At 52.5% G+C, this 24,076-nt stretch overlaps 1 protein-coding gene across 6 annotated transcripts in view; it reads right to left on the bottom strand.

The window, feature by feature from the left end:
• The window catches only part of FARP2 (FERM, ARH/RhoGEF and pleckstrin domain protein 2), a 94,953-nt gene that overhangs the window by 59,356 nt on the left and 11,521 nt on the right, over positions 1-24,076 (bottom strand). The gene's annotated exons all lie outside the window — the stretch shown is intronic.

The following is a 24,076-nucleotide window of genomic DNA, read 5'->3' as shown; positions in this document are numbered from 1 at the left end:
CATACAGCCATGACGTACTCCTTTCCCAGTTTGGAAACAGTCTGTTGTTCCTTGTCCAGTTCTAACTGTTGCTTCTTGACCTATATACAGATTTCTCAGGAGGCAGATAAGGTAAGGTGGTCTGGTATTCCCATCTCTTTAAGAATTTTCCACAGTTGGTTGTGATCTACATACTCAAAGGCTTTGGCAGAGTCAATAAAGCAGAAGTAGGTGTTTTTCTGGAATTCTCTTGCTTTTTCTATGATCCAAGGAATGTTGGCAATTTGATCTCTGGTTCCTCTCCCTTTTCTAAATCCAGCTTGACTCATCTGGAAGTTCACAGTTTATGTACTGTTGAAGCCTGGCTTGGAGAATTTTGAGCATTACTTTGCTAGCATGTGAGATGAGTGCAATTGTGCGGTAGTTTGAGCATCCTTTGGCATTGCCCTTCTTTGGGATTGGAATGAAAACCAACCTTTTCCAGTCCTGCAGTCACTGCTGAGTTTTCCAAATTTGCTGGCATATTGAGTGCAGCACTTTCACAGCATCATCTTTTAGGATGTGAAATAGCTCAAATGGAATTCCATCAACTCCACTAGCATCCAGTGATGCTTCCTAAGGACCACTTGACATCACATTCCAGAATGTCTGGCTCTAGGTGAGTGAGTGATCACACCATCATGATTATCTGGGTCGTGAAGATCTTTTTTGTATTGCCCTTCTATGTATTCTTGCCACCTCTTCTTAATATCTTCTGCTTCTGTCAATTTTTGTCCTTTATTGAGCCCATCTTTGCATGAAATGTTCCCTTGGTATCTTTAATTTTCTTGAAGAGATCTCTAGTCTTTCCCATTCTATTGTTTTCCTCTATTTCTTTGGATTGATCACTGAGGAAGGCTTTCTTATCTCTCCTTACTATTCTTTGGAACTCTGCATTCAAATAGGTATATCTTTCCCTTTCTCATTTGCCTTTAGCTTCTCTTCTTCTCTCAGCTATTTGTAAGGCCTCTCCAGACAACCATTTTGCCTTTTTGCACTTCTTTTTCTTGGGGAAGTTCTTGATCACGGCCTCCTGTACAGTGTGATGAACCTTCTTCCATAGTTCTTTAGGCACTGTCTATCAGATCTAATCTTCTCAATCTCTTTGTCACTTCCACTGTATAATCATAAGGGGTTTGATTTAGGTCATACCTGAATGGTTTAGTGGTTTTCCCTGCTTTCTTTAAGTCTGAATTTTGCAATAAGGAGTTCATGATCTGAGCCACAGTCAGCTCCTGGTCTTGTTTTTGCTGACTGTGATTTCAGTGTTGACCATCTGGTGATGTCCATTGTGTAAAGTATTCTCTTGTGTTGTTGGAAGAGGGTGTTTATATGACCAGTGCATTCTCTTGGAAGAACTCTATTAGCCTTTGCCCTGCTTCATTCTGTACTCCAAGGCCAAATTTGCCTGTTACTCCAGGTGACTCTTGACTTCCTACTTTTGCATCCCAGTCCCCTATAATGAAAAGGACATCTTTTATGGGTGTTAGTTCTAGAAGGTCTGATAGATCTTCATAGAACTGTTCAACTTTGGCTTCTTCAGCTTTACTGGTTGGGGCATAGACTTGGATTACTCTGAAATTGAATGGCTTGCCTTGGAAACAAACAGAGATCATTCTGTCATTTTTGAGATTGTACTCAAGTACTGCATTTCGGACTCTTTTGTTGGCTATGAGGGCTACTTCATTTCTTCTAAGGGATTCTTGCCCACAAGATATAATGGTCATCTGAATTAAATTCACCCATTCCAGTCCCTTTTAGTTCACTGACTCCTAAAACGTTGATGTTTACACTTGCCATCTCCTGGTTGACCACTTCTAATTTACCTTGATTCATGGACCTAACCTTCCAGGTTCCTATGCAATATTGCTCTTTATAGCATCGGATTTTACTTCCATCACCAGTCACATCCACAACTGGGCGTTGTTTTCACTTTGGCTCCGTCTCTTCATTCTTTCTGGAGTTATTTCTCTGCTCTTCTCCAGTAGAATATAGGGCACCTACCAACCTGGGTAGTTCATCTTTCAGCGACCTATCTTTTTGCCTTTTCATACTGTTGATGGGGATCGGGAAGCTTCCATAAGTCTCTTATCCTTAACCATCAGAGGGCAGACAGAATGAAAACCACAATCACAGAAAACTAATCAAACTGATCAAATGGACCACAGCTTTGTCTCACTCAATGAAACTATTAGCCAAGGCATGTAGGGCCACCCAAGATGGACAAGTCATGGTGGAGAGTTCTGACAAAACGTGGTCCACTGGAGAAGGGAATGGCAAACCACTTCCTTATTCTTGCCTTGAGAACCTTCAGTTTTGACCATAAATATTGACATCCAATCCAATGTCATTTGTTAATAGATGGGATAACCCACCACGAACAAGAGGACAAGAAACGTGTGAGGGGCCACGCGGGCCACACAGAGATCGGGAAAGGGAAGCAGGAGGCAGAGTCATGGCATCCAGGCTGCTCCCGGACACTTGAGCGCCCTCCGTCCTGGCATCAGCGGTCAAGACAGCGAAAGGAAAAATAACTGATGTGCTGCTGGACCAGCTCCGAAGCAGCAGCCAGCCCCCGACTCAGCTGTGCCCTCTCACGGCTTCCACACTCAGGGTTCACCTTCTGCTCCTAGAAATGCAGACGCTGACCATCAGGTGGAGTGCGGTCCCCACAGTCTGTGCCTACAGGGGCGGTCAGAGGGAACAGGGCTGTCTGACCACATGGAGGCGCCCTGAGAGCCTGCGCCCCCAACAGACACAACCGAGCCTGACTTCACAGCCTGAATCAGGACTGGGATGCGAACCCCAAGCTGGAGAGACAAGGCACTAACAACATAACACAGAAAATACAGGTTACAAGTGTGTGGTGCAGGGTTTCCATTTTCCCAACTGGTCCCCGCAGCAGAGCTTGTCTCTAAGCTCAGACATAAAGCATATTGTTAAAACTTTACATCAACAAAAGTACCATTAAAGATTCTGTCTGGATGGAAATGGGCTACAGAAGCTTCACTAACAAAGTACTTCTTTATTCTTTGTCTGCGCAGTGTGGGAAAATGCTTCTAGAAAATGCTTGACTCCGTCCTTCCACTTGTTTGTTCCATGTGCCCTTTGCAGCTCGTTTACCGAATGACAGGACCTCCATCTCTGCTCCTGTCACCAAACCCACGTCTTCACTGTGAGCCTCAGGTCGGACGGTTTTTCCATCTAATAATTAGATCAGCCCCAGACTTCTGCTTGCAAATCACACGGTGCAGCAACAGTGACTTTGTGACCCAGAGGCAACTGCAGCCCCTCGCGCTGCAGACCCTCTGAAAGGCCAGCAGCACTTCTGCCAGGCACTGAGCCCTTGCTCCGAAGCCCGTTCAGGCCTGAGGGTCTCCGGGCTCCTCAGGCGCTGTGTGCCCAGGGGCCCTGCTCCCTGCACTGACGGCTGCAGGCCTGGAGCCCCACTGGAGTGCGAGGACAGGGCGGCCCCGCCTGCTCCTCAGGGGGGGAGTGTGTCTCTAAGGCCAGGCATGCATGTCCTAGGAGACCACCCCGAGAGCTCTCGTGTCTGTGGGCCCGCTGATGCCCCGCTCCTCCTCCGGCAGCTCCTCCAACCACTCAGCGAGATGGGCTCCAGACCCCAGACCTGAACCTGCTACCCATTTGTCAGTTCCAGCCGGGCCGCTGGGCCGCTCCCAGCCCGCACCCCGCCGCCTGCTCTGTGACCCGGATGGACCTGCAGGCCCTGCCCTCTGACCCGCCGGGGGCCACACAGGAAGAGAGGGCCCAGCCCTGCATCGGGGGCCACGTGTGCGGGGCGGGGTGGGCCGCCGTCTGCTCTGGGCTCTGCCACGCGCCCTCCCCCTTCCCAGTTAGTCTCCAGTACTACTGAATTATCGCACGGCTCCCAGCTCAAATAGTGGACAGCGCCCAGACAGCACAGCCTAGAGCGGAGTGCTTACACTGGGGGAAACCAGATCCACAGCAAGCGCCGAAGTCCAAGTGCAGACGTCAGCACGATGCTGCTGGCCCAGGTGAGACTTAAACCTGGCCCGCTCAGATGTCTGGTCCACAGGTCCCTACTCCGGCCCAGCCACCTCCGGCAGTGCCCACGAGCGCCCGCGAGCGGGGCAGGGGTGGCAGCCTGGGGACCAGGGGCGGGGCTGAGTCTCCTGACTGGTCCCCGAGGGTGGGGGGCTGCGGTGGGGGCAGGGAGGAGGGAGAGGGGAGCCCCTCTCCCTGCAGGAGGTGGGAAGGCCCGTCCCGCTCCCCCAGCTGAGCAGAGGCTCAGCACACAGTGGGGGGGGGCGGGGGCAGTGAACAAGGCCCGTGCTCCCCGACGTCTGCACACGGGTTATGTCACCGGCGGCAGCCAAGGAAGCAACCTGCTGTCTCTCTGATGGGTTTCAGTCGCTGGGCGATCCACCTGCCATGTTTTTATTCCTTGTCTTTAACTCGGCATCAGGGAAAAATAAGACGGAGGGTGTACTTAGCTCAGCTGTGGATCTCCCGGAGCAGTGAGTCCCTTGGGTGCTCCTCTTCTTTCTTCTGCGTCCATGCAGGTCCAGCTAGCGTGCCTGTCGTGATGTGAGTGCACTTGGGGAGCCCGCCTGCTCCCAGCCAGGACTCTGCTCACCCCAACAGCCCCACAGAGCAGAGGCCTGCCTGCAGTACGCAACTGTGGCCTTTAAAGAGGTCACTGGAATGATACCGATCAGCCTGGAACTTATGCACTGACAACCAGGAATGAGCAGACGCTTAACGCCAAAGGCCTGAAACAGGTGTGGCCCGAGGAAGCAGAGAGACGAATCCCCGATGAACAGAGCGGAGGTGGCAACCGAACCCAGAACAACTTCACATAAAGAAAAAAAGAAGATCCTCCAAAAGGTCAATGGAAGATGTCGATGTATTTATAAAGTGAGATTTCAAAGAAAAGGAAAACAACTAAGGAATAAAAGGGAAAATAAAAGTTCCTCCCGAAATTAGAGGTCAGCAGGCAGCCTGAACCGGACGGCTGAGGCCCGCGTGGACCTCGCGTGGATGACAGACACGGCATGCCTGCGGAACTGGAATGCAGCTCAGATTCAGGGCCGCGAGTGAGCACCCACGGCCACGTGCAGGAGGGGAAGGTGGGGAAATGCTCTCCTGAGGACGGCAGAGCAGACTGGCATTTCCTCAGCCTCTTGCTGGAATCACTGAAAATCAAGAAAGAAAATTCCTTTAACTTTCACAGTAGCATTACTTCTAGCACAACTTTTTGAAAAACAAAGTCCAATTTATCTGTTTTTCTTTTGTCACTTGTGATTTTGGTGTCATGTCTAAGAAACTACTGTCTAACCTGAGGGCATGAAAATTTACTTCTAGGTCTTCTCCCAAGAGTTTTACAGTTTTATTAGTAACTCTGACATTGAGGTCACTGACCCATTTTGAGGAGTTCTCGTGTGCGGTGTGAGGCAGAGGTCTGACTTCACGGAAGGATTTATTTCTGGGCTGTCAATTCTATTCCACTGACTATGCCGTCGTCCCTGGTATCCATGGGCCCTGTGGATCCGCAGATGCTCAAGGTCCCGAGGGGCCCTCCGGGTCTGCGGGTTATGCGTCCAGGGTGTGCCCCTGGTCGGGTGAATCTCCAGACACAGAGCGTGGCCTGGATCACTGTTGCAGCCATGTGACATGTCTCTCACTCGTGTGAGATCTCCAACTCTTCTTTCCTGAGACTGTTGTTGGTGTTCTAGGTCTCTGAATTCCCACATGAGTTTTAAGACTAGCTTGTCAAGTTCTGTGAAAGAGTGGGGGTTTCGCAGGGTCACGTTCAATCTGTAGGTCATCGGTGGGTACTGCCCGGGTAACAGTAGTAAGTCAGCTGATCCACGAAGATGGAACATCTTTCCACTGGTTTATTTAGGTGTTTCATCTCTTTCCGTGGTCTTACAGTTTTCAGTGCCCAAGGCTTTGTTTCGTTTTTAACTACCAGTTTCACTGCAGCTCCAATGCATCTGGGACTGCGCTGAGCTGGCCCCGGTGATCGTCAGGATCAGGTCACCCCAAACGGGGATGGGTAACGGGGGTGACATACACGGCAGCACCCCCAGGCTCTCCCAGCTGAGCTGCAAGCTCCCTTTCACTGCCTTTGGCTAGAAGCACCAGGAAGAGCTGCAAATAAGCAGACACTGTAATAAACAACATCCTATTAATACAATGCCAGTGAATATGCTCTCTAAACCAAATCTTTAATTTTAATCTTTAGCCATTCATTGAAGGCAAAAAGAAAAGCCAACTCATTTTCTCCTGACATTTGATTCTGGCATTTAAAATTCATCTTTAAAGATCATGTTTTTCAGAGACACAGAGTGAGATTCATTGAATTGTTTGTAGTTGCATGCAGGCATTTCCCGCCCCACAATTAATAGAGCTTTTCAGAGAAAACTCCACTCTTATTCTATTACAAATCAGTACTTCTAGGAGACAAACGCAAATGCAAATGGACAGTCAATTGTTTTAGGATGTTACACATATTGTGTTTAGTTTTTAGGAAAAAAATCCAATGTTAAAAATGATGAATATTTTTATAGCTGGATTCAACATAAATACCACTGTGATTTAAGTTTTTAAAATATAGGAAAATGGATAGATAATACAAAAGCGACAATAATTTGACCATATGAATTTTAAAAAAAATCACTGGATGGTAATTTAATTAGAGATTTATTGTGCTTAAGAATTTGCAATTTTTTAAAAAATTTATTAAAAATTTTTTTGGCTACACCAGGTCTTTGGCGCTGCCCCTGGGCTTGCTCTAGTCATGGCGAGCAAGGGCGCCCTGTTCCGGTGTTCAGGCTTCTCACTGCGGTGGCGTCTCTTGTTGCTGAGCGGGGTCTTCTAGAACGCTCAGACTTCAGCACGTGCAGCTCCAGGCCCCAGAGCACGGGCTCAGTGGCTGTGGTGCTGAGCTCGGCTGCTCCGCAGCATGTGGCCTCCCCCCAGACCAGGGGTCAAACCTGGGTCCCCTGCAGTGGCAGGCAGATTCTTAACCACTGGACCGCCAGGGAAGCCCCGCACAGGCTTTTCACAGCTCTTACTTTGTGGGTTAAAACTACAGACTTCCTTTTTAAGAAATTAGTAGTTGACCACCAAGGAGCGTATTTTGAGCTTATTTTAATTTTTCCCCAAGAATTTTCTTTTTTGATACCATTGTAAATTCAACTGTTTTCTTAATTTTATTGTGGCACTGTTCATTGCTAATGCATTTAAATATAATTGATCTTTGTATATTGATCTTGTATCCTTCAGCCTTAATGAATTTGTTTAGTTGTTCTAACTGAGGAGACTGAAAAAGTTGGCATAAAACTCAACATTCCAAAAACTAAGAACATGGCATTGGTCCCATCACTTCATGGCAAATAGATGGGGAAACAATGGAAACAGTGAGAGACTATATTTTTGGGCTCCAAAATCACAGCACATGGTGACTGCAGCCATGAAATTAAAAGACGCTTGTTCCTTGGAAGAAAAGCTATGACCAACCTAGACAGTGTATTAAAAAGCTGAGACATTACTTTGTTCTCGACAAAGGTTCATATAGTCAAAGCTATGGTTTTTCCAGTAGTCATGTATAGATGTGAGAGTTGGAACATAAAGAAGGCTTAGCACCAAAGTATTGATGCTTTTGAACTGTAGTGTTGGAGAAGACTTTTGAGAGTCTCTTGGACTGCAAGGAGATTAAACCAGTCCATCCTAAAGGAGATTAATCCTGAATACTCATTGGAGGGACTGATGCTGAAGCTGAAGCTTCAATACTCTGGCCACCTGATGCAAAGAACTGACTCCTTAGAAAAGACCCTGATGCTGAGGAAGACTGAAGGCAGGAGGAGAAGGGGACGACAGAGGATGAGATGGTTGGATGGCATCACCGACTCAATGGACGTGAGTTTCAGCAAGCTCTGGGAGATGGTGAAGGACAGGGAAGCCTGGCGTGCTGCAGGCCATGGGGTCACAGTCGGACATGACTGAATAACTGCACAACAACAACAAACAGCTCTGACAGGTTTTTGGTAGATTCCTTAGAATTTTCCATATTAAAGAAAATGTCATCTGTAAACAAGAGATGGTTTCACTTTTTCCTTTCCAATATGGATTCCAATACTTCATTTTTTCTTACTCTTTTCCTTGTTTTAATTGTCCTGGCTGGAACTTCCAGTACTGTGTAACTTAAAACTTCCCTGTACCTCAGTTTACTCAATTATAAAACAAAAACTAATAATAATGGTTAGGCGGGAAATTAAATATGCAAAATGCTTTAGAACGCACTCAGAAGGTGGTAAACACTCAATGTTGGTCATTAGATTGTACATAAGAAATGCAGCAAAGGCAAATGATACAGAAAGGTTCAAAGTAAAAGAATGACATGGTTGTACCAGGAATGTGGGAAATAACAACAAAAAGGAAGGGAATGTGAACGTTACAGAATACATGGTTGAATTTGGGCCAAAAAGGCGACTGAGACAAAAAAGAATTGCACATTTCATAAGAGGAGTACAGCGCTACGCCCACCAACATTAGTAACACAGAAACTTCAGGAGGTGAAAGGAGAAAGAGATGTAAGCATGTGCACACGGGGAGATGCCTGGTGGCCAGCGTGTGACGTCACGGTGAGCCCGCACACTCACACACACAGCTGATCACCTGGAAAGTGAAATGGGCAACAGGCCAAAATGTCAAAGACATTATTTCTTGGTTGTAAGAGAAAAATACATTTAACTTTTTTCCCTCTGTACTGAACTGACTGAATTTTTTACAGTGAGCCTATATTCATTTTATTATTTGAAAAAAAAATATAAAAAACTTCCTGCAGTGGAAAATGCAAAAAAAAGAAACATTATTACTTTATACATTCAGTTGACCTGCATGATTAAAAAATAAGAGCATTAATTCTAAACTGTAAAAACTCACAGCAATAAAAAGTTTGTTTTCTCCTGAAACACATTTCCCCTCCTCCAGCACTCTTAGGTCTCTCCCAATCTGATTTGACTAAATAAGGAAAAACTGAAGCCCCTTAGCAGAACCTGTGTTCTCAGCAAGAGTACCAGAGTCTTTAACTCTTTATGTTACTATGCTAACAAGTCCAACTTGATTTAATATGCTTGATTTAAAGGGGCCCATGTTCCAACATATTTTCCAGAAGGAAAGCAACATCTAGAGCCTTAAAGTCACTTTAAGTTGTCTTCACTGAAAATTACTGCAAGAGGAAAAAAAAAACTTTTCTTCTGCTACAAAAATCTAACTCCATCAGATTCAAATATCAAAATGCAAATGCATTTTGCAAATATCAAATGCAAAAAAGCACAAGGTCACATATTAGTGGATTAAACATGCAAAAAATATAATTATGAGAAAACACTATAAATGTCTAAAATTAGAACAGAAAGAAAGGATGTATTTTTCATAATTAGGAACGTTAAAAGTTACTTTAGAGAAAGATCTTAGGCTGGACAGTGAAACTGGGATGGAAGTCTACACAGAGGCTTCTGAAGAAAGCTCAACCCAGGAGGGGGTTTGGGACCGAGGGCTGAGCAAGAAAATGTCAGTTTGATTTTCACCAGAAAATAGCCCTCGCGGGCTGGCTGGATCCTCATGGCCACGGTGGCAAAATCAAGTCGAGTTATATCAACTACACAATTACATGCGCAAAACTACAACATGTGTGCAAAGAATACCCTGAAGTTACATAAACTATACAATTACAGGTGCAAAACCACAACACGTGTGCAAAGAATACCCCAAAGTTACATAAACTACACAATTACATGTGTAAAACCACAACATGTGTGCAAAGAATACCCCAAAGTTACATGAACTACACAATTACACATGCATAGCCACAACACGTGTGCAAAACCACAACACGTGTGCAAAGAATACCCCAAAGTTACATAAACTACACAATTACATGCGCATAACCACAACATGTGTGCAAAACCACAACATGTGTGCAAAGAATACCCCCAAATTACATAAACTATACAATTATACACACAAAACCACAACTCATGTGCAGAAACACCCCAAAGTTACATAAACTACACAATTACATGTGCAAAACCACAACACATATGCAAAGAATACCCCAGTTATACAAACTACACACACATGCAAAACTACAACACGTGTGCAAAGAACATCCCACAGCAGTCCAACAACAACAGTGTGGAGGCACCTACAGGTGTTCTTTATGTCTCTCTTTAATGACTAGTCAAAATCTCGCTAAAAATAAAAGCCCATCATTACTGCGACCCAGGAGTCAAGGAGCTGCAGGGTTTAAAGCGACCTCCATGGCCCACAGCCCGGACGACTGACCGACGCGCTTCCCTGCGAGGAGCCGGGGCTGCCAACCTGGGAGGGCCAGGACCTCCCCGGGGACCCGCCCCCGGCGCCCCGTGCACACTCCGTGGCCCCACAATGCTGGTCCGTCCCCAGTCCTTCCGAAGGGGGCCCCACACCCCTGCCTCATCCCCTCTGTCTCTCTCCTGAGCATTAAGGGCTCAGCCACCCTGGTGTATCTTTGAGCTCCTGCCGCAGCACAAGCAGCAAGAAGGCCGGCTCACCGTCCACTGAGAGCCTGCAGCCGGACTTCCACAGCATCACCACCAAGAGCCCGCGGCCACTGGGCCTGTGCGGGTGTCCAGACCCAGCGTGGGCACGCTGTGCGTGTTCTGTCCTCCACTCCTGTTTCTTCACCATAAGGGGTCGGCTGCTGTGTCTCCAGCATCCCCTGACTTCTTTTTACTTCAAATACACTATATTTAGTATTTCCCCAACCCTCAAATTCCTGTTGTTTTTTTAACTTCTAATATGATGTAGAAAAATTTGCAAATCACGTATTTGATAAGGGGTTAAGACCCAGGATATATAGAGAACTTTTAAACTCAGCAACAAAAAACCAAACAACTGAATTAAAAAATGGGCAAAGGACTTGAATAGACATTTCTCCAAATAATATATACACACAAATAATATATATACATATACACACACACAAATAATATATATACACACACAAATAATATAATACATACACACACAAATAATATCATATATACACACACACGAATAATATATACACACACACACACACAAATGGCCAACAAGCCCATGAAAAGATGCTCAGCATCTCTGATCAACAGGAAATGCAAACCAAAACCACAGTGAGATACCATCCCTGATCTGTCAGGATGGCTGCTATCAAAAAAGGAAGGAAGAGAGAAAGAATGCAAGGAAAAATTTGAAAGTAAAAGAAAAGAACAAGTGCTGGCAAAGACGTGGAGCAATGAGGAACCCGGTGCACTGTAGCTGAGAAAGCGAAACAGCGCAGCCACTGTGGAGACCAGCATGGAGGTCCCTCCAACACTTCCCTGGTAGCTCACTTGGTGAAGAATCCGCCAGCAATGCAGGAGACCCCAGTTCAATTTCTGGGTCAGGAAGGTCCACTGGAGAAGGGATAAGCTACCCACTCCAGTATTCTTGGGCTTCCCTTGTGGCTCAGCTGGTAAAGAACCAACCTACAATGCGGGAGACCTGGGTTTGATCCCTGGGTCGGGAAGATCCCCTGGAGAAGGGAACGGCAACCCACTCCAGTACTCTGGCTGGAGAATTACATGGACTGTATAGTCCCTAGGGTCACAAAGAGTCGGACTGAGCGACTTTCACTTTCCAATGATTACAGTAGAACCACACGACCCAGCACTCCCAACATGGGGGAAACACTCAAATGAAATGGAAGCAGTGTCTCGAGGTGACATCTGAACCCCATATTCACAGTGGATAAAACACGCCCAACTGTCCCTCAGCATCTGACCGGCTCAGCAAAGTGTGGTCCATCCACACAGCGGGACATCATCAGCCGTGAACGGAGCGAACCCTGACCCCACATGCTCGAGAACAAATGTGTGATTCCACTATGCTCACGAGGTGCTCCAAGGAGAAGAGTCACAGGTGGGGGGGTCGGGGGTGTGTGAGCGCTTCCTGGGGACAGAACTTCAGCGTCACAGGAAGAGGTGTAACGGGGACAACAGCGGTGTTCACAGACCCGGTCCACCAAGCTGTGTGCTGAAACACGGCGGGCGTGCTACGTCTCTGATGTAGGCATTTCACTGGAAAACAAGTGTTGATCACACACTCACACATACCCACAAAATCCCTCAAAACAAAAACCCAATGGCTAAGCCTGATAAAACTGTGTCTACAAACACAACTTCTGCCTGTTAAACTGGAGATCTGTGAGAACCGTCGCGGGCACCCGCCGCTGGGCAGGGCTGTGAGAGGGGCTCCTGCCCTCTGTGGCCCCAGGGGCCACACACCCCTGGTTGACGCAGAACCCCCACTCCAGATACTGATCTAAAGGTAAAACCCGGAGCGTGCATGGAGATTCATTAAAGAAACTGAAGGCCAGAAAGCTCCTAAGGCATTAAAACCTTCAGGAGAAGTTACACAGAAACACGCTTGTACTACTAGAAGCATGTGTGGTCGATTCCAGGCGTGATGAGCTACGTATACGAAGAGGCTGGCAGGACACCCAGGACACTGTGTGTGGCTGCCCCCTGCCTGGGGTGATCCTTGGCTGTGGGCCTTTCAACATCCTTTGTTTTTCTACAACAAACACATAAGACTTGCATGAATTGGTCTCGGCTGTGACCCAAACAGGCAGTGTCAGGAACCCAGCATGCCGTCCTGGCTGGTCTCCGAGGTGCCAGCTGTGAGCGCTTCAGTGGGGTGAGGCTGGGGTTCAAGGTTAATCCTGGGGGACACGCTGGTCAGGAAACAGTGAGAGGAACTCGAAAACCACAAGTTATAAACACCGTACAAGCGGAGACCCAGCATGCGCTCTGTGAAAGGACAAGGCCAGCTGCCACCCTGCACTCAGCTTTCTGGAGAACCTCGTGACTTCCTTCAACTGAAAGTGATCAGTGACTCAGAGTTAGGTCCCTGAAGACAGAAAACGAATCATGGGCCCAGCATGACCTAGAAAAGTCCACCTAGAAGCAGAGCTTGAAGAACACTGCACCTTCCTAGGGAGGGGTGGTGGTGCTTGTTCAGCTGCTTAGTCATGTCTGACTCTTTGCGACCCCATGGACTGCAGCACGCCAGGTCTCCCTGTCCATCACCAACTCCCGGAGTTTACTCAAACTCACGTCCATCAAGTCAGTGATGCCATCCAGCCATCTCATCCTCTGTCCTCCCCTTCTTCTCCTGCCCTCAATCTTTCCCAGCATCAGGGTCTTTTCAAATGAGTCAAACCTTCGCATCAGGTGGCCAAAGTATTGAAGTTTCAGCTTCAACATCAGTCCCTCCAATGAACACCCAGGACTGATCTCCTTTAGGATGGACTGATTGGATCTCCTTGCAGTTCAAAGGACTCTCAAGAGTCTTCTCCAACACCACAGTCCAAAAGCATCAATTCTTCAGTGCTCAGCTTTCTTTATGGTCCAACTCTCACATCCCTACTTGACCACTGGGAAAACCTTAGCTCTGGGGGAGGGAGAGGGAGGAGAGGGTAGGGTGTGAGGGAGGCTGTGCCTGTTTTGTTCAGGGACTGCGTGAATGGGCTCAGGGAGGAAGCGGGGTCAGGAGGGATGGATCCGCAGAGGGAGCCCGCTCGGGAGGGCGCACATTCCAGAACCTGGTGGCTCTTCTCCAAGCCGCTGGCTGCCCATCCTGCCCAGAGTCACCTGAGGACTCCTCAGCAACACAGCAGGTTTTAAAGGTGCCCCTGGCGGCCCGGATGTGCAAGAGGTGAGCAGGGCCCACTGGAGGCTGGGTGGGGAGCAGGAACACGGCAGTGCTCTCAGCAGAGACGACCTGGCCAGGGGTAGAATCAGGACAAGCAGGCAGGAGACAGCCCGGCCCCAGCAGCAGCCTGCACGGCGGCAGGACAGCCAGAGACCCAGAGGACGGCCGCGCAGCACCTGGGTAGCCGACGGCAAGGGAAACGGTGTAGCCCGTTCCCAGAGCATTCACGGACCTGGGCAGGGTGGAGATGGGCACAGCCCACAGCCACAGGGGCCACGCTGGGGACAGAGCGTGGGGAAACCTGCGCACGTGCACACTTGTGTGCAACACAGACAAGAATTTCCACAGCAGCCCTGCTCCTAACATTCAGACACTGTCCACCATGAGCAGAGCAGGCTCTAGCTCAGATGGGGGCGGGGGAGGGTGCTGGGTGGCTGAGCAGAGGCCTGTGGGGTGACCCCAGGCCTTCCTGCCCTAGCCGGTCCACGCGGCCCCCACAGGAGCAGACAGGTGCCTACACGTCAGGACAGGCCCTGCGCAGAGCTGCGCCCAGACTCAGAACATGTGCTGCCTAGAGCCACCCAGGCTGAGACCTACCACTTGGTCCCAAGCTGCCCCACCCGGCGTCCTGAGGCAGAGAGAAGGCAGCTCGCCCCCCATGGGGAGAGGGAACTGTGGGGACACAAGCTGCAGGCCAAGTGACCCCGCGGAGGCTCAGGCGGCCCGGGTGCCCACCCCGGGCAGGCGGGCAGGGCCTCCCTGTGGGTGGCTGGGGAGGGCGGGGTGGAGGCTGAAGAGAGCGGCCACTCAGAGAGCAATCTGGAACTGCATCAGCTCAGCTCTCCTGGGCTCCCCCGAACAGAGGGCATCGGACTCTTCCTGGTCAGAAATGAGAGCGCCACGTGGTTAGGAGTGACGGTTCTGGGCATGGTGTGCGGAGCGGTGGTGGTAGGGGTGTCAAAGGCCAGAGACATCGCCAGGTGGCCCATCTCCTGCCAGGGCAGCCAAGGACACAGGCCCGCCGGGCGTCTCAGGTTCTCAGGGGACGGCTCCCAGGTGCAGACCGCCCGTCGGCACGTGTCCTCCCTAGGACCCTCTGCTGAGACCCTGAGACAGTGGCCGTTCTCCAGAACATCGCGCGGGGACGGGCTTTCCCGGTGACGCTTCCTGATCCTCTTCCCTTTGTCATCGGTCGTCCTCGCTGGCTCATCCAAGGACTGCACACGCCAACCCGCAGGCGTGCGCATGTGCAGGCGTGTGCATGCGTGTGTGGACGCTTCAATGCCACAGCTGGGGAAACGTCCACACCCCTGGCCCATCTCATCCTGCCACATTCCTGGGCTTCAGGGTCAAAAACGGAGACAAACTTTCTAAAACCAAATGACAGGTTTCCAGAGCAGGGCAGGATCACACGGAGGCTGTATGGGCTGGAGACGCAGGGCTCTGGGCGAAGCCTGCGCTATCCCTACCTCAGAAGCTGAATTACTGGCTTCTCCTGAGATCACACCAAAATAAATTCAGAGGCGGTTTCTCTGCCATATTTAGGGTGTTTGTGCGGGAGTGGCAACAGACATCTGGCTATGATACTTTCTGGAATTTTGGCTATGTCTTCCTGGCCAGAAAGAAAACATTAAAATTTTACTGGAACAGCAACTTCAAGTCTTCCAGAATGGGACTTCATGACCAGGGTCTGTCCTCCTACTTGTCCCATATTCAAGCCAAAGCTTTTGCAATTCACAGAAAAGAAAAGGAAGCCCATTCTGGAAATTCTGAGTGTGTTAGGAAACGGGGAACGTGGGCAAGCTTCGTGTTCGCTGGGCCCCCACCCCCACCTGGCAGCAAAGGCGGGACACTCACTCCAGGGAGAGGTCCCCCTGCCCAACCGCGCTCCAGACGGTTCTAACAGCCACCAAGTGGCATTGTCCACAGACCAGACAACAGGGAAGCGACAGCTGACCTCAGTCCCTGACTGGCCAGCGAAGGGCCCGGTACATGCCCCCTCCCTGACGCTGCGCCTGCGGCCCAGGAGAGGCCCCTCAGGCGGCACAAGCCCGGCACGGCCCTGCGGGGCGCCCGCCGATAGAGCGGGGAGCTGGACGCTTTCCACTGCCCGCCTCTGCGCGCAGGGCCAGGGGGCCGGCACGGCCTCCAGACGGCTTCCCTCACAGATCAGAACAAAGACTTTCCAGAACTGAGGCCAGATCTCTAATTTAAAAACCATGGAATTCATTTAATTAACTGAAAATAAATCATGACTTTGCCAGATCAAAAACCTGGCCGCTGACCAACTGGGGAGCCAAGAATGCCATTGATAAATGCCCAACATCGCTTAAAATGACCAGTAAGAAGAACCACATCTTGCTCCATCATCTTACCTGACCATAATAAGCTTAAGTTTGTTGCACATCTGGGAAGCTACTCACAGACTGGCAGCTATTACTTATAATAAGACACAGAAGCTGAAAATGCAGAGTCAGTAACCGGTCCTGCGTCTATAAATTTGCATGACCACGCTAAACGGAACTTCAGTATTTTCAGATATCACACAAGGTGGCCCCCGCTGTCTGCCAGCCTCAGTGCCCAGGCCTGCAGGCCCTGCCCCTGGCCTGTGTCCCTGGCGGTCCTCACCACTCTGGGGCGTAGAGACGTTCACTCCACGTGAGGTCAGGGGTTCAGCAAGACGCTGAGCTTCCCAATGACTCACCATCAATCCAAGGAACCATCCCCAAAGGGGACTTTTTAATGGTACAATTCTCATATTTGGGGCTCAAAACTTTCCTTTCTTAAGCCATTAAGAATTTTAAAAATTTTAGCTGAAACCACAATGAGACACCACTTCAAACCCACCAGGATGGCTAGACTCAAAAAGTCAGGTAATACTGCAGGTGAGAACGTGGGGAAACCGGAGGCCTTGCTGGTGGGAGGGAGACGGGGAGCCCCTTGGAAGGCAGTGGGCCACCCCCGAGCACTCACATGTGGGGGTCTGGCCCAGACACACGGACACGGGCGCCCCCAAGACGTGCACACGGATGTTCACAGCAGCAGCGTCCGCTGCACCCCGGGGGAACGGCCCCAGCTGACAGTGGAGGAGAGAACGGGGCTGTCGGTACCGTCTCGCCATTCACATGGTTTGCTGAAGCCGTGGTAGGCCAGGCACGAGCGGGGAAACAGGAAGAAAAGTCGAGGGGCCACAGAGACGTCAGGCGCGCTGCACGCTCTCGTGGCTGAGCAGCGGACACGGCCGCAAGGCAACACAGGGCTTCTCAGGCGGGGCTTACACGTGTTTAGAGAGTAAAGGTGGCCCGCGGCCAAGCAAGGAGGTGGTGACACGCATGCACAGGGGCAGCGGGCTCAGCTGACACATAACCGCAGCTTGACAAACGGCGGGCGGGAGCAGCTGGTCAGCCAGAGGGCCTGACTGTCGCCGTTTGATACTTTTCTCTCTCCCCACAGGCACCATGGAGTGCGATTCCTCCAGCAAAAGGGAAACAGTACCGCACACTCTGCTCCACAGAGGATCCCTGACACAGCATGCTTGGGGGGAGCTAGCCACAGAAGGCCACGCGCAGCCCCTCAGAGGGACGGACAGGGACTCACGTCCTCGGGGACAGGACGCTCAGGGGGACGGACAGAGACTCACGTCCGGAGGGACAGGATGCGGGTCCCGGATGCTCAGGGGGAAGGAAGAGACTCACATCTGCGGGGACAAGATGCTCAAGGGGAAGGACAGAGACGTCTGTGGGGACAGGACGCTCAGCGGGAAGGACAGAGACTCACGTCCCCGGGGACAGGACGCAGGTCCCGGACAATCAGAGGGAAGGACAGAGACTCACGTCTGCGGGGACAGGATGCTCAGAGGGAAGGACAGAGACTCACGTCTGCGGGGACAGGACACTCAGAGGGAAGGACAGAGACTCACGTCTGCGGGGACAGGACACTCAGAGGGAAGGACAGAGACTCATGTCTGTGGGGACAGGACGCTCAAGGGGAAGGACAGAGACGTCTGAGGGGACAGGACGCTCAGCGGGAAGGACAGGGACTCACGTCCCTGGGGACAGGACGCAGGTCCCGGACAATCAGAGGGAAGGACAGAGACTCACGTCTGCGGGGACAGGACGCTCAGCGGGAAGGACAGAGACTCACGTCCGTGGGGACAGGATGCTCAGAGGGAAGGACAGAGACTCACGTCTGCAGGGACAGGACGTTCAGAGGGAAGGACAGAGACTCACGTCTGCGGGGACAGGACGCTCAGAGGGAAGGACAGAGACTCACGTCTGCGGGGACAGGATGCTCAGAGGGAAGGACAGAGACTCACGTCTGCGGGGACAGGACGCTCAGAGGGAAGGACAGAGACTCACGTCTGCGGGGACAGGACACTCAGAGAGAAGGACAGAGACTCACGTCTGCAGGGACAGGACACTCAGAGGGAAGGACAGAGACTCACGTCCGTGGGGACAGGACACTCAGGGGGAAGGACAGAGACTCACGTCTGCGGGGACAGGACACTCAGAGGGAAGGACAGAGACTCACGTCCGCGGGGACAGGACGCTCAGAGGGAAGGACAGAGACTCACATCCGCGTGTCCTGGATGCTCAGGGGGAAGGACAGAGACTCACGTCCGCGGGGACAGGACGCTCAGGGGGAAGGACAGAGACTCACGTCTGCATGGACATGACGCGTGTCCCGGACGCTCAGGGGGAAGGACAGAGACTCACGTCTGCGGGGACAGGACGCTCAGAGGGAAGGACAGAGACTCACGTCCGTGGGGACAGGACGCTCAGGGGGAAGGACGGAGACTCACATCCGCGGGGACAGGACGCTGAAGGGGAAGGACAGAGACTCACGCCCGTGGGGACAGGACGCTCAAGGGTAAGGACAGAGACTCACGTCCTCGGGGACAGGACGCTCGGGGGAAGGACAGAGACTCACGTGTGGGGGACAGGACGCTCAGGGGGAAGGACAGAGACTCACATCTGCGGGGACAGGACGCAGGTACCAGATACTCAGGGGGAAGGACAGAGACTCACGTCTGTGGGGACAGGATGCGGGTCCCGGATGCTCAGGGGGAAGGAAGAGACTCACATCTGCGGGGACAAGATGCTCAAGGGGAAGGACAGAGACGTCTGTGGGGACAGGACGCTCAGCGGGAAGGACAGAGACTCACGTCCCCGGGGACAGGACGCAGGTACCGGACAATCAGAGGGAAGGACAGAGACTCACGTCTGCGGGGACAGGATGCTCAGAGGGAAGGACAGAGACTCACGTCTGCGGGGACAGGACACTCAGAGGGAAGGACAGAGACTCACGTCTGCGGGGACAGGACACTCAGAGGGAAGGACAGAGACTCACGTCTGTGGGGACAGGACGCTCAAGGGGAAGGACAGAGACGTCTGTGGGGACAGGACACTCAGCGGGAAGGACAGGGACTCACGTCCCCGGGGACAGGACGCAGGTCCCGGACAATCAGAGGGAAGGACAGAGACTCACGTCTGCGGGGACAGGATGCTCAGAGGGAAGGACAGAGACTCACGTCTGCGGGGACAGGACACTCAGAGGGAAGGACAGAGACTCACGTCTGCGGGGACAGGATGCGGGTCCCGGATGCTCAGGGGGAAGGAAGAGACTCACATCTGTGGGGACAAGATGCTCAAGGGGAAGGACAGAGACGTCTGTGGGGACAGGACGCTCAGCGGGAAGGACAGAGACTCACGTCCCCGGGGACAGGACGCAGGTCCCGGACAATCAGAGGGAAGGACAGAGACTCACGTCTGTGGGGACAGGACACTCAGGGGGAAGGACAGAGACTCACGTCTGTGGGGATAGGATGCGGGTCCCCGATGCTCAGGGGGAAGGAAGAGACTCACATCTGCGGGGACAAGATGCTCAAGGGGAAGGACAGAGACGTCTGTGGGGACAGGACGCTCAGCGGGAAGGACAGAGACTCACGTCCCCGGGGACAGGACGCAGGTACCGGACAATCAGAGGGAAGGACAGAGACTCACGTCTGCGGGGACAGGACGCTCAGAGGGAAGGACAGAGACTCACGTCTGTGGGGACAGGACGCTCAGAGGGAAGGACAGAGACTCACGTCTGCGGGGACAGGACGTTCAGAGGGAAGGACAGAGACTCACGTCTGCGGGGACAGGACGCTCAGAGGGAAGGACAGAGACTCACGTCTGCGGGGACAGGATGCTCAGAGGGAAGGACAGAGACTCACGTCTGCGGGGACAGGACACTCAGAGAGAAGGACAGAGACTCACGTCTGTGGGGACAGGACACTCAGAGGGAAGGACAGAGACTCACGTCTGCGGGGACAGGACGCTCAGAGGGAAGGACAGAGACTCACATCCGCGTGTCCTGGATGCTCAGGGGCAAGGACAGAGACTCACGTCTGCATGGACATGACGCGTGTCCCGGACGCTCAGGGGGAAGGACAGAGACTCACGTCTGCGGGGACAGGACACTCAGAGGGAAGGACAGAGACTCACGTCCGTGGGGACAGGACGCTCAGGGGGAAGGACGGAGACTCATGTCCGCGGGGACAGGACGCTCAGAGGGAAGGACAGAGACTCACGTCTGCGGGGACAGGACGCTCAGAGGGAAGGACAGAGACTCACGTCTGCGGGGACAGGACGCGGGTACCCGACGCTCAGGGGGAAGGACAGAGACTCACGTCTGTGGGGACAGGTTGCGGGTCCCCGACACTCAGGGGGAAGGACAGAGACTCACATCTGCAGGGACAGGACGCGGGTCCCGGACGCTCGGGGCAGGGTGAGGGTGGAGCACACTGGTGGGGTCGGGGGCGGTAGCTGAAGGGCGTGGGGGTCCCCGTGAGGATGAGACACCGGGCAGCTGACCGCAGTGACGGCGGTGCACGTCTGTGGCCACGTTACAGCCTCTGCCGTGTACGCTCTCCGTGGGTGGCCGTGTGGCCACGTGTTACACCCCAGTGAAGCTGCTACCAATGTGCAACGCTGGTTGGAAAAAGCAGGCCCAGCTTCGGAGCGGCTAACTGTGGGGCGCCTGGGCGGCAATGTGGGGTCCAGGGTTGTGCAGGGGCCCCATGGGTGGTGGGCGGAGGCGGGGCTCCGGGGGGAGGGGCCGAGCTGGGGCCTGGGGGGCAGGGGGCGAGGTGGGGGCTGCCTGTCACACTCGGCCCGGGGGGCTTCTCACAGAGGCAGAGACAGCACTTCAGAAGTAACTACACCACTAACTGCATCCTCAGCCCCTGAGACGGAACCTTCAGCATCACCGTGGGCCTCGCCACGCTGCACCATCGTCTGTACCAGGAGGGAAGGCCAGCATATCAGCCTGCGGGTTCACGGACACGACCGTGGGACACTCAGGGCGAAGTAAGCCAAACGAGCACACGCTTGGCATGGGTGGCCAGAGAGCCGCCACAAACAGCCAGTGAGTCCCTAAGGTTCGAGGACGCTGCCGCAAGGGGAGAAACAAAGACCCTCCGGGAGAGAGCACGCCCCCCGCCCAGCTCATCTGCGCCCCGCCCGGCCCTGGGCCACACGTGGACGCAGCCTTGCTGCCCTGAGCTGCCTTCAGCAGCAGAGCCTAGCTCCAGGCCCACGAGACCTCCTCTGAGCTACCGACAGAGGCCACTGGCCAGGGACCTCCCGCCAGGCACCCGTGTCCACACCAGCCCCCAGCGCAGAGCAACCGCCGGGCCACAGCACGCCTCCCAGTGCCAGCCTGCTGGGCGAGGGGGTGGTGCTGGCGAGGACACAGAGGGCAGTGACAGAGGGGCAGGGAGGGCCCCAGGCGGAAGCCAGCCTCCACCCTGCGTCCGGGACCCACGGGGGGCGGGGGCAGGTGGGCACGCCTTCTCTGCAGCCCTTCCCCAGCAGCCGAGAGGTGTGTCAGCAGATGTGCCACCGGCACCAGAGCTCCGGGACAGTTTCTTTGCAGAGACCGCGGTCCTGACCGCCGGCAACGGCTGCTGGGAAGGCCTCATGAGTGCTCCCCCCTCCGCACACCCTCTGCCCCGGAGCCCGGCTGGCCGGCAGGGGGACACAGCGGAAGCTGCAGGGGTTAACCCTAGCCGGGACCTCACGGCTCCCACCTCGCACGCCCATCCCTACGCCAACATGGCCATGCCAGCTCGCTGGAGGGCGAGGGCCACACGCAGACAGCTTCTGGCTGGGCCCAGACTCAGGAGTGAGGCTGTGCCAGCCCCTCAGCCCTCTGAGCCAGGCCAAGCCAGGAGACCCTCCAAGCCAACACTCAGACGTGCAGGAAGCATTAAAGGTTCACTCAGGTTATCAAGACTGGGGGTGGTTTGTTACTCAGCAAGGCTAACTGACACAGTTGCGGAGGATAGGGCACTTTCAATACAACTAATTTACAAAAATATATACTGAGTTTTAGCTGCTCCTGAAAAGCAGATATCAGTGACCTCAGGCACAACTTAAAAAGTACCCTATCCAACTCATGATAAGCAACAACAATTTGACTCTTTTAATTTCTGGACTCCGCCAAGTATCTCAAAATACCAAACATGATGGTTCTATCTGATTAAAGGAAACAGCAATTTCAGTTTGTTAAAACTTTGACAAGTTCGATATATTCCGAACCTTTATCCAATGGTGTCTCTGATTTACAAGTGAATTCCCCAGAGAAGAATTACACCTTATTTGTGACTCAGCAATAAATGTCTGCTTTTCTCCTTTTTTGAGCCTAGGTTTAGTTGATAAAGACTATTAACCAGGACCAAAAAAACGATGCTCCAAAAGTAAACCCTAAATAATGCAATTCTTTTCTTTTCTCTTCTTCCTTCCTTCTTTCCTTTCTTTCAAAAAATCTGAACCTCTTCTAAGCCTTCATCCATGCTAAGTAGCTTCAGTTGTGTCTGACTCTCTGCGACCTCATGGACTGTTGCTCACCAGGCTCCTCTGTCCATCGGATTCTGCAGGTAAGAACACTGGAGTGGGTAGCCATGCCCTCCTCCAGGGGACCTTCCCGACCCAGGGTTGGAACCCGCGTCTCCTGCACTGGCGGGCGGGCTTCTCACCACTAAGCACCTGGGAGCCCCTCTGAAGCCTGGATCACAGTGAGTGCATTCACCACAGGGCAGCTTCGTGGTGGAGATTCTTCCAGACTTTGGGCTTGAAGAGACTTCCCAGACGGTAACCAGTTCCTCCAGGTGACTCATTGGAGGATGGTGAGAAGGTGAGAGGAACAGAGAGCTGCCCGCTCCCCGGGGCGCAAAGGCGCCTGCTCCAGGCTCCCTGTCCTGCAAAGCCGGCCTCTTGCAACATAGGAGTGTTGCTGATGGCGGACGGGCAGGTCCTGCCAGTTTCAGTTACCTGCCCGATTAAGTGATACTTGCTTTCTTCCTTGGGTGAGACCTAAGAACCTGCAGGGTCCTCGAGTCCAGACACCAGAAGCTCAGGCACTGGATACCTGCCCTGGAACATGCGAGCAAGAGAGGCCGGCAGGCCCTGGACTCTGAGCTGGGGTGCGGGCACCTCCCCTCCTCCTAGCCCAGCTGGCCCCCCTGCCTGCTCCCCACGCTCACCTCCTTCCTCACCCTGCTCTCACAGTGCTTTCTGCAGGCAGGCTCCGGCTTCCTCCAGCCACTCCCGCCTGCCCACTTTCTGTGCAGCCCCCGACCTCCCCCCAAGCACAAGCCAGCCTCTGCCCAAGTTAGACTTCATTTTCTCTCTAGTTTGTCACGTTAAGAGCAGGGAAATGCTGCCAAAGGTATTACTTTAAACCAATAAAAAATACTAGAAAAAATAATATATTTCTGTATTCTCTGGCAGCTCAGCTGGTAAAGAATCTACCTGCAATGCAGGAGACCCCAGTTTGATTCCTGGGGAGATCCCCTGGGGAAGGGATAGGTTACCCACTCCAGTATTCATGGCCTTCCCTGGTGACCCAGACAGTAAAGAGTCCACCTGCCATGCGGGAGACCTCGGTTTGATCCCTGGGTCAGGAAGATCCCCTGGAGGAGGGCATGGCAACCCCCTCCAGCATTCTTGCCTGGAGAATCCCATGGACAGAGGAGCCTGGTGGGCTACAGTCCATAGGGTCGCCAAGAGGAGGACACGACTGAGCGACTAAGCACACACACACACTATGAAAATAAGCAACTTTTAAAAAGACCATTCATTCTAATGCTATTTGGAAAATCAGAAAAATTGTTTTCAAACATTTGCTATATTCAGTTGCTTTTGCCAACATTATCAGTGCAAGCTACTACAGGGAATTTTCAAAGAGAAAGTGTTCTTATTGCTGACCCAGAAAAATGAGTTCTGTGCGAGGCTCCTCATTTGCG

The sequence above is a fragment of the Dama dama genome, chromosome 20, assembly GCF_033118175.1.
Source record: "Dama dama isolate Ldn47 chromosome 20, ASM3311817v1, whole genome shotgun sequence".
NCBI classification, from domain to species: Eukaryota; Metazoa; Chordata; class Mammalia; order Artiodactyla; family Cervidae; genus Dama; species Dama dama.
Note: the sequence above shows the minus strand (reverse complement) of the source record. Positions and strands in the feature narration are given on the sequence as shown.